Here is an 11,288-nt window from a genome sequence, read left to right on the forward strand (position 1 = left end):
GGTTATGATTCTCGCTCGAGGACATATTTGTGGCAACTTATATAAAACTCATATGAAGGTATGTTCAGACAGCCTCAATGTTATGGAAAAAGAGACATCTCAAAACCTGTGGCACCAGAGACTCGGTCACATGAGTGAAAAGGGGATATCAATTCTAACGAAAAAGCAGCTTATCAGAATGGACAAGAATGCTGCTTTAGACCCTTGTAATCATTGCTTATTCGGAAAGCAACATAGAGTCTCTTTTACATTTTCTTCAACCAGAAAATCAGAGTTACCTAGTCTGGTACACTCTGATATTTGTGGTCCTATGGAGGAGAAGTCACTTGGCGGCAATAGGTATTTTCTGACTTTTATTGATGATGCTTCTCAAAAGGTGTGGGTGTACTTCTTAAAGATAAAGGACCAGGCTGTTGATTATTTCAAGATATTTCATGCCATGTAGAGCGTGAAACGGGAAAGAAATTAAAATGCCTTCGCTCAGATAATGGAGGCGAGTATACTTCCAAGGAGTTCGATTCCTATTGCAAGAGACAAGGGATTCGACATGAAAAGACGGTCCCACGCACCCCACAACACAATGGAGTAGCCGAGAGAATGAACCGGACAATTATGGAAAGAGTTAGAAGTATGATCAGTATGGCAAAGCTGCCTAAGCCATTCTGGGGAGAAGCTATTCGCGCCGCTTGCTACCTAATCAACCGGTCACCATCAGCCCCGTTGAATTTTGAGATTCCAGAGAAAATATGGTCGGGTAAGAATCTCTCATATTCTCACTTAAGGGTATTCGGTTGTTTAGCACATGCACATGTATCCAAGGAGCTCAGGAAGAAGCTTGATGGTAGAACTATACCATGTATCTTCATAGGCTATGGAGATGAAGAATTTGGGTATAGATTATGGGATCCAATACAGAAGACGGTGATCAGAAGTAGGGATGTTGTATTCCACGAAAACCAGACAATTGAAGACATTGAAAAGCCCACAATGTCTTATGAAAGAGGTTCCAGTGCCCAAAAAGTTGGTCCAGATCCACTACCATTGCAGTTTGACACAAATAGCATGGGGGAGCATGAAGCAGTACCAGAAGCAGAACAGGAGGATGTTTGGCAGGGGGAGGCGCAAACCCCTCAGGAAACTACAGAACCATCACAGGGGAACGGTGATGGTACACATCCTGAAGCTAATAATCAACAACCTTGTCGATCTGAACGAGGTCAGATTCCATCAACTCGATACCCAGAAACCAAGTATATTCTACTTTTTGAAGATGGAGAACCAGAGAGTTTCCATGAAGCTATATCTCATACGGATAAAGAAAAATGGCTGCAAGCAATGACCGAAGAGATGAGCTCTTTACAGAAAAACAACACTTATGAGATTGTGAAACTTCCACAAGGAAAGAAGGTACTGAAGAATAAATGGGTATTCAAGCTGAAGAAAGATGGCAGCGGAAAGGTGGTGAAGCACAAAACCCGGTTAGTAGTCAAAGGATTCCTACAGAAAAAGGGAATTGACTTTGATGAAATATTTTCACCAGTTGTAAAATTGACTTCAATCCGCATCATCCTTGGATTGGTAGCCAGTTTGAATTTGGAGCTTGAACAAATGGATGTCAAGACAGCATTTCTTCATGGTGATCTAAATAAAGAAATCTATATGGAGCAGCCGGAAGGTTTTGAGGTTTCAGGAAAAGAAAACCTCGTCTATAAGCTTACGAAAAGTTTATATGGCCTAAAGCAAGCACCGAGGCAGTGGTACAAAAGGTTTGACTCATTTATGGTAAGTCAAGGATATAAAAGGACTGCTGCAGATCAGTGTGTTTACATTCAGAGATTTTCGGATGGCAATTTTGTTGTACTTCTACTTTATGTAGACGACATGTTGATCGTCGGACAAGATGCAACAAAAATTAGACAGTTGAAGAAAGAACTCTCTAAGTCCTTTGAAATGAAAGACTTAGGTCCAGCTCAACATATTTTGGGATTGCAGATAACTCGAGATAGGAGAAACAAGAAGTTATGGCTATCTCAAGAAAATTACATTGAACGGGTGATCAAACGGTTCAATATGAGTAATGCCAAACAGGTAGGTGTCCCTTTGGCAAATCACTTCAAGTTGAGCAAGAGTTTGTGCCCCTCATCCAAGAAAGAGATTGAGGAGATGTCTACAATTCCATATTCTTCAGCAGTTGGAAGCCTGATGTATGCCATGGTTTGCACGAGGCCAGATATCGCACATGCGGTAGGTGTGGTAAGTCGTTTTCTTTCTAACCCTGGAAAGAAACATTGGGAGGCAGTTAAGTGGATTTTCAGGTATCTTAAAGGTACTTCAAAATCAAGTCTGTGCTTTGGGGGAGCTGATCCAGTCTTGGAAGGCTATACAGATTCAGATATGGCCGGAGATCCTGATGGAAGAAAATCAACCTCAGGATATGTTTATACTTTTGCAGGGGGAGCTGTGTCATGGCAGTCAAGATTGCAGAAGTGTGTTGCACTATCCACAACTGAAGCAGAGTATATTGCTGTAGCAGAAGCTGGAAAAGAAATGTTGTGGCTAAAGCGGTTTCTCCAAGAACTAGGGATAAATCAAATAGAGTATAAGATACATTGTGATAGTCAAAGTGCAATTGATTTAAGCAAAAACTCAATGTATCATTCTCGGACAAAGCACATAGACATTCGCTATCACTGGATACGCGAGGTGATGAATCAACAACTGTTGAAACTAGTGAAGATCCATACGAAGGAGAATCCAGCAGACATGTTAACAAAGGTGGTCACTCAAGAAAAGTTAGAGCTGTGCAGAGACATAGTTGGAATAACTTTCAAATAGTAGCTGCGTTGGAATGCAGCTGAAGGGGGAGAATTGATAAGTTCAGATGCTGCCAACTACCAATTCTAGAAGCCCACCATTGTTGAAGCCACCAACCCATTCTAGAAGCCACCATTGTTGAAGCCTCCATTGTTGAATGAAGAATTCAACCACCAACCACCTTCTTTAAGGCTATAAATAGAGCCTTATGTTTTACACAGAAACATCAATCCAGAGAGATTGAAATACAATCCAGGAAGAGATTGTGAGAACAAAAAGAGAGTTTGGTGAGGTTTTTGTAGAGAGAAATTCTTGGTGTAAATTCTCTATAATTCTATTCTTGTGAAATAGAGTTGTTTTTCCTCCCAAATAATCTTCATATTGATCCGAGAATCACAACAAAAATAGCCATAAAATTATAAAATCAAAAAGTATCAAGAAAACATTGAAAGCCAACAAAATCAGGAAGTATGACAGAACCCAAAAGATTACAAATAGGGAAAAAAGGATTAGGAGAAAACAGAACAAAATCTGGGCAAAAAAATACAGAAAGCAACAGTGGAAGGGAATTGAAGAAGACAAAGTGAACAACTCCAAAATTTAATTAAGAACCATGAGGCTATACCCAAAATTTTATTCTTCTTAATTAAGCTTAATACCTAGATCAGTGTCACAATCGAGCTGAGATAGAGAAGCATTTAGGCCTTGGAGAAAAGTAAATCAGCACTGGAAAATTATTGCATGTGGCTGAAGCTTATCGAAAATGGAAAATAGCAGAGCCAAGTAGAGATTCTACTAAGCAGAAAATTTGAGGTTAAAGATGAAGGGTTTATATGGCCATTGAGTAGAGAAATTAAGGACGTAGAGAACTCAAAAGAGGAACATACCTACAGCTTGAGCAGAAACATTCTTGAGAGCAAGAACACAAATCGGATGAATACATATAGAAATTAAAAGTTCACTTTTGAAACTTGCTGAGAAACAAAGGACAAAGAACCAGTTTACACGTAGGGCTTGTATAAATAATTCACTGCCACGTATACGAAATAGGTATAAGTAGTAATGCCTAAAAGTCAAAAATACCCTCAACCTTTTAATAAATACCACGAAGCAGCCAGGTGGAAACCCGAGCTCTTCTAATATACTAGATAGTGTTAGCTCGTGTCAGCACGGGCCCAATATTATAAAAGTTGAAAATATTATATTTTATTAATTTTGTTTTGATAAGAATGGCAGATAACAAAAATATATGCACGTAAACAACTGCCAAATGGCGATAGACAACATATATAACAATAAATACCTAATACAATAGCTATGATTTCACAAATACATAAGTGAAATAAGTTTATCGGTATTTCACAAGCACAATGATAGTTGCTTCCTTCTTCAAATTGCACCCCGAGGATAGCCATGCAAAATGACATTTGCCACACATTTGCTCAGGCACAATATTTCAGGAGGAACTACATCTTCAAACCAATCAATAAACACTGAAAGATACAAGTATCGAATTAGCTCTAAGTGAATACACCTCTAGCTTGAAGTATTTCTTTAGAGAGAATACAAATAATCCGCATCCCCGACTTTGACTCAAGCTATACTTTTCACCTATATTAAGCAATTTATATCCTTTAACTTCCACAAAGTAATCTTCCTAGGCAGCAATTCCTGTATCACAAATCAAGAGTATATATAAGTAACTGCGACACAAATGAAACAAATTAGTCTAATGCAGACATATAAGCATCAAGAACTCAACAATATTATAAAACCAGACAAATAGAATAATTCAGTTGTGTCTTAATACTATTTCAATTATTGTTGTTTCATTTTAAGAATCTTAACAACCTTGAACTGGTTGGGCAGATTGAAGAATGTTTACAACTTTAGTAAATCTATGATTCCCTAAGGATGTTAAGTAATCAAGAGGTCTCCTACAGAAGTATAAACTAATAAAAAGGGCAAACAATAAGAACAATGAGCAACTTTATCAATCAAGTTAAGTCCATTACCCGGAGAAGGGAGAAAGATTAAGCAAAAAGAAGTTAGCACAGTCACCAATCACTAAAAGTAAGAGATATTCTAGAAAGAGAATTCAGCCCCAAACATAAGTGATATCTCTGTGATAATCAGATGCTAAGCAAGAAGCATGTTGATTTTAACGTCACGTTAAGTTTGTGCAAGGAATCAAATTGAGTAATGTGGTGAACATCATCTTCAGAGAAATTAAATGATGTTTTCTCACTCGCATTCCTTTTTGATAACCTTCTCAGTTGAACATCATCTTCAGAGAAATTAAATGATGTTTTCTCACTCGCATTCCTTTTTGATAACCTTCTCACTTACATTCCTTGGAATGTACCTATCTTCTGAGATGTCAGTTTTAGTATTCTCAATTAGGTGCTTCAAAAAAAAAAAGAGAAGAAGTACAACGTAGTGCTTTTAGATAAACAGATGATGGCACATCAATGTGGAGATTCGTTGCTCTTTATATGTCCAACCTGCACGCAATGGAGAATGAATACCGACACGATCAAATCTTTCTTTCTCGAATGAAATTAGCGCATAGGAAATATACAAATAAGAAAGTTAAAATAAAGCAAAAATGGTGTCTGCTAGCACATCAGTGCCAATATGGAACTGGAACAGAACTACTCTTAGTAGCTCAATCATCAAACAAACAGAGATTCAGTAATGGAATCTAACTCAGAAGACCTCAAATAAATATAAAAAAAGAACAGAAAAACAGAGAGGGAAAGAACATGCGGAGGAGAAACCAGTAAATGTGCCAATTCAAATGCTTGAGGCTATTGCAAAATAAGTAATAATAGAAAAATGCTCAGGTAAAACTCAGGTTAACAGAAAAGGAAACATGGATGAAAGAAGCTAGAGCCAAGATATTGAACGCCTAAAATTATATGGCAAACAAGAGCCATAACCGTCCAAATCTCCATTTAATATTTATCTGGCATCGACAATAGTGAAAAATTCAATAGACCTTCCTTCATCATACTTCACATTATAGAGGTTACCATTTATCTCTATTTCACGATCATATTGGTAATATAAAATTTAGATTAAATGTTATTCTTAATAATGGCATCATAAAGTACATCATATGTAGAATACCTCCAACAATAGAAGTTACACCAATAGGACACTATTCTAAATAATTGATGATGAGGTAAGCAACAATAAATTAGTGGATTTAAAGCTATCTTTATCTTGCAATCAGCTAGATTTTTCGTTTAAACTTTATATGTAAATTCAAGAAAGTAATTTAGAGGGAGCTCAAAGCATAATCAATTCAACAACCAACATGATTAGAATATATGAGTAGGTCATTTGCATAAGGTTAGTCTTCAATCACAAGTTTCACAAGGTTTCAGCGGATCCTCTTTAGTCATCCCTTTCAAAGTAGTAAATTAGCAAAAGTTAGAAATATGATAGAAATAGAATTTAGCCCCTAATATAAATGATATTCATGTAACAATCAGAAGCTAATCAAGCAAGCATGTTAATTTTCCCATAACCATTAAGCTTGTGCAAGGAATCAAACTGAAGTAACGTAGTAAACATATCATCTCTGCATAAATTAAATGGAGTTTTCTCACTTCTATTCACTGGCATGTACATATCTGAGTTGTCGGATTTGGTACTCTCAATTAGGTGCTCCAAGAAAAAACAAAGGAGAAGTACAATGTAGAGCTTTCAGGTAAGCAGATAATGGTACATTAAAAGTAGAGATTGTTTACTCTTTATATCCGAACATGCACTGAATGAAGAATGAATACCAAAACAATCAAGTTTTTCTTTCTCGAATGATATGAAGTGCAAGAGCTATGTAGAACATGGCATTCTTTTCTGCAGCTTACAAATGATTAGGCATACATGCTAACCGTAAGCAGTTTGACATTTACAATGCGACATTGCCCATTATATTTCCACCATGATTTGTTGTAAGAAATGCTGGCTGTTTGACCCACCAGAAGCAATTAAGCTTATCAACTATATAATAATTAATTTCACATAACTTGACGAACCTTAGTTCTTGGATCACAAAATTTCTTAGAAGAGCTAGTAATTGAGTAATTAAAAGGTAATTAATTGAAAACCACAATCCAACATTCGAACCAATTGAAAATCACATAGAATGTTCAAAAACTTACTTTGAATGAGCACTCACGCGCTGAAGATATGATCACAAGAAATAACATTGGTTTAGTATTAACAAGTTTAAGCTAATTCCAAAGAGTACAATAAAAGTAAATAAGGAAGACAAAACCAAAAAAGATAAAGTAAAAATAAAAGATGCTGCCAAATAGATAATAAAAATGTACCGAAGAAGGGATCTGAATTCAGGACCCACATACACAACATTCTCTCTTCATTTGTCATCTTCCTCTCCCATCCCTTATCTCCTGAATGTCCTCCATTTGATTCTTGATTCCTTCGGTTCCTACTTTGGTCATAGACTCAAAACCTGCTATCACTATTACTACTATTTTTAGACTTCGATTGTGTCTCTATTCTTATAAATACTACACAATCCAGAAAAAAGGAAAAATACAAGAGAAAAATTTCCCTGAACTTCTGACCCTCAACGTGCTTGTGACAAAGCGGAGCCAAATAGGTTTACCTTCTAAATTCTACATTGAATTTATTTACCTTGACTTACTTGCCTTCATAAGTACCAACTGTGGATATTACTCTTACCCTGTCTTTTCCAGGGACACTTATCGTTTCTTGATTCAAAATGAATTTCAACTGTTTCAGTGCACTTGAGCAAGAAATATAATGATACAATTGTGCAATTTCATATGCAGAATATACACTAGAACTCCTTCAACGGAAATATGTAGCAAACAGTTCATTATTCAGAACATGTACAAGCAGCCTTTATCAATCACGACTATCGTATTCGAACTATAAAGGGTTGTCGGTTTACTTATCATAACACTTCCATTTTCTAATATTCTGCAGTAAAACATATGACACAAAAAGATCTAGCATATATTACTGAATTGAAAAGCTTGATCAAAGGATAAATTGTGATTTGCTTTTACTGAATGGATAAGAATATCAAGGCAACGATAGTCCAAACGATAAAAAATAGAATCAAGCTGAATACATGAATATTTAAAAATCATCCGAATTCAAACGCTAATTCTATTACACATGACTATAAAAGTCTTATCACCAATTTTAACGACTTGTCGATACAACGTTGCAGCTTTTATTTTCCCTAAATTTACCTTTATATGAAAATCAAATGGTGATGTCAAACAAAAATCGCACACTAAGATTTGTACTCTTTCTAAATCATTCATATTTGTTTGGCTCATGCCCATCACCAAAAGAGGCACAAATAGTCGATTTATATCTATCACAATTCTACCACCCAAAAATATAAAATGAAGAAAAATTATCTGGTGACTTTAATGTCGAACTTAAATTTCTCCAATCTGGACACGACATAACCCGACAAGCGAAAAGGAAAATTTTAATCACTAAACTTCAAAATTAGCCGAAGAATACAAAGGGAAAAAAAAGATGAAAAAATGAGAGGAGAAGATATCAGGAACCATTAAATTTCAAAACTAACAATAATGACCCAAACAGAAGGAAGAACCAAGAAAAAAGGAGGAAAAAAAAGTAGTTGTAGCTACACTTTAGAGCGAGAAGACAAACATTTGCAATACAAGTTTTGAAAGAAATTGAATATTCAAAGCCGAACTCTTGATTTTAATTCATCTCCACAAAAAAAAAAAAAATTCCCCCAATTTCATTCATCAAAATCCTAACTCGAAAATTTCCGGATCTTCTTGAATATAGACAAAATCTGTCTTTAATTTAGTTTATTTTCATGAATTTGAGGTAAACCTCCATTGCTTAGTGATCTTACCATTGATATAAAAAGAATTGTATGTGGTTTGAAACAAATTGGAACAAAAAAAGGAGAAACAACACATAGATAGCAACAAAATTCATTTTGAAGAGTAAGAAATTTACCTGCAAGTTGGAGAGATTTGAGAAGCCAGTAAAAAATTTGAGTAAGCTGTGAGTAAGCTCTGTAACTCTATTGTATACGATATATTAGAAGAGAAGAAAAAGGGATGCATATATGTGGGAGTAACTTAAAAGCTACACGCACTCAAAAAGGGCACGTATAGAGGTCATATAAAATGACCTAAATGCCCTCGGACTTTGTTGAAAAGAATTGAAGCACACATGTCGAAACTGTTGCTCTTCTAATATATAGAAAAATAGTAGTAAAAGTGGTTTGATGTAGCTAAGATATTCCATTCAATACTAAAAATGGATGATGGATTAGTCTTTGAGTTCAATTACTATATTAACGTAATATTCATTTTACCATTTAAATGAATATTACGTTTATCTCGACAATGATTAATATTATCTGTAATTCATTCTTATTCTATATTATATATTATATTTTTTATACACGCAAAATACACGTATAATGCACGTACACTAAATTTAGTAGAAAAATAAATAGGAAGACTTATCCCCTGTGATAAGTGCTTAGTAATTTATCTTTCCGGGTTCAAATATTACATGTTGGCTTTAAATTTAAAAAGAAAAATAAAAATTTTCGTAAAAATATTTTTATTTCGTATCTAGAGATATGATGTTTCCACATTTGATTATGTAAACCAAACTTAAGTTAATTATAACGATAATGTCACGACCCTAATTCTATTATAGGTCGTGACGGCGCCCGATACCGCTGTTAGGTAAGCCAACACCGATTAACTAGTGAATTCTCATTTTCATTTAAGCAATTCCAACATCTAACTTTACTTAAATTCAAAGCATTTGATAAATAACAGATTTTTAAGATAAGAAAAACGTAAACCAATAGAAGAAATCATCACCATATAAATACAACCCAAGTCTACTAATATGTGTCAAGATCTAGTGTCACAAGTGCATGTGCAACTAGCAGAATATACAAAAGATGACTATCCTACTGTCTGAAATAGAATTGACAGGCATAAACAAAAGAGAATCTCTAGCATGCTGCTGAATGGCTCGAAAGGGAGCAGCTCACCGTGAAGTCTCAGTCCAAGCTCAAGTATGTGCGCCTGGCGGATAACTAGATGCACCAGCCTTAGATCATGTACAATTAAGTACAACAACAAAGTATGAGTACATAAACAATATGTACCCAGTAAATATCCAGTCTAACCTCGAAGAAGTAGTGACGAAGGGTCGACTTGACACTTACTAGGGCCAACAATAATATAATTAAAGTATTATGCTAGGCATAGATATCATGAATTATACTAACAGTTCAATAACAGAAAGAGATAAGACATTCTTTCATAAATAACATGTCAATTTCAGTCATATCATGTAACAACTTACATTTCAAAGCATTTAAGCAGTATAAATCACGGAGAATTCCAAATAATTAACATGTGCAATTATGCTGAGGTGGTACATTCCGGTCCAACATCGTGTTAAAATGTGCATTGCTAGAGGGTCGAGCAGCGCGAACCATAGATGCATCTATTTACTACTGAGGCGCTCGGCCCGATCCACAAATAACAATTTATTTTCAAGAAAGCACCAATTTCTCATTTACAGTCAAGTATTTCATACAAACCTTCAAGGAAGTGAATTTAACTTCATACAATCCTTTTATGAATTTATAACATGGTTTAAGCGATTAGTTTAGCAAGTAAGGACACAACATTCTAATTATAGCATGATACGGATCCTAAACTACCCGGACAAGAGCATACTAGTAGCTATGTATGGACTCTCATCATCTCGTACGTACGTAGCCCCCAAAAATAGGTTTAAACATGTATTTAATTCACTTATGAGGTTAATTTCCTCTTACAAGGTTAAAAAGGAGACTTACCTCGTCTCAAGCCTACTTTCCAATTCAAATCTCCAAATCTCCAAATTTAATGTTGAACGACTCGAAACTAGTCAAACATTACATAAACTAATCAATCTATGCTCAAAAGTTCACAATTCCACCATTTAAGTGATTACCCAACCTTAAAAAAATTGCAAGATTCCTCAAATTCACCCCCAGACCCACATGCTCGAATTCTAGAAATTTTTAAAGGAAGTTGTTACTCATAACCTTAGGAACATAAATATATGATTTCTACTAAATTCTATAACAAATTTCGTAGTTAAATCTCATTTTTAGCAAAACCCTAGGTTTTCACTTAAACCCGTGATTTTCACTAATTTACGTGTTATAATCTACTCATAAACTATGTATTTAAATTACATTGTGTCGAATTTACTCACCTCAAAATGCTAAGTTGAAATCTCCTCTTTGAGAGCTCCCCAATCGCCTAAATGTGTAAAGAATGGGAGAAAAATGCTTAACTCCCGTGTTTAATGAAGTGAACTGCCCCAGCGATTTTCGCACCTGAGGTGCGTTGATCGCACCTGCGGTCCCTCTTCTGCGGACGAGGGTC

At 35.4% G+C, this 11,288-nt stretch overlaps 1 long non-coding RNA gene across 3 annotated transcripts; it reads right to left on the reverse strand.

Annotated features, from left to right (window-relative positions):
• Positions 1-4,102: 4,102 nt before the first annotated feature.
• On the reverse strand, positions 4,103-8,954 carry LOC107823226 (uncharacterized). 3 transcript variants are annotated; one of them, XR_012711519.1, is made up of 3 exons: positions 8,830-8,954; positions 7,158-7,309; positions 4,103-4,485 (listed from the first exon to the last, which is right to left on the reverse strand). It is a non-coding gene; the product is annotated as an uncharacterized LOC107823226 (long non-coding RNA). The 3 variants fall into 3 exon arrangements; XR_012711521.1 differs by having other exon boundaries at positions 4,103-7,006; XR_012711520.1 differs by having other exon boundaries at positions 7,158-7,300; positions 8,830-8,938.
• Positions 8,955-11,288: the final 2,334 nt, after the last annotated feature.

This window comes from Nicotiana tabacum, chromosome 7 (genome assembly GCF_000715075.1).
Source record: "Nicotiana tabacum cultivar K326 chromosome 7, ASM71507v2, whole genome shotgun sequence".
In the NCBI taxonomy this organism is placed as follows: domain Eukaryota; kingdom Viridiplantae; phylum Streptophyta; class Magnoliopsida; order Solanales; family Solanaceae; genus Nicotiana; species Nicotiana tabacum.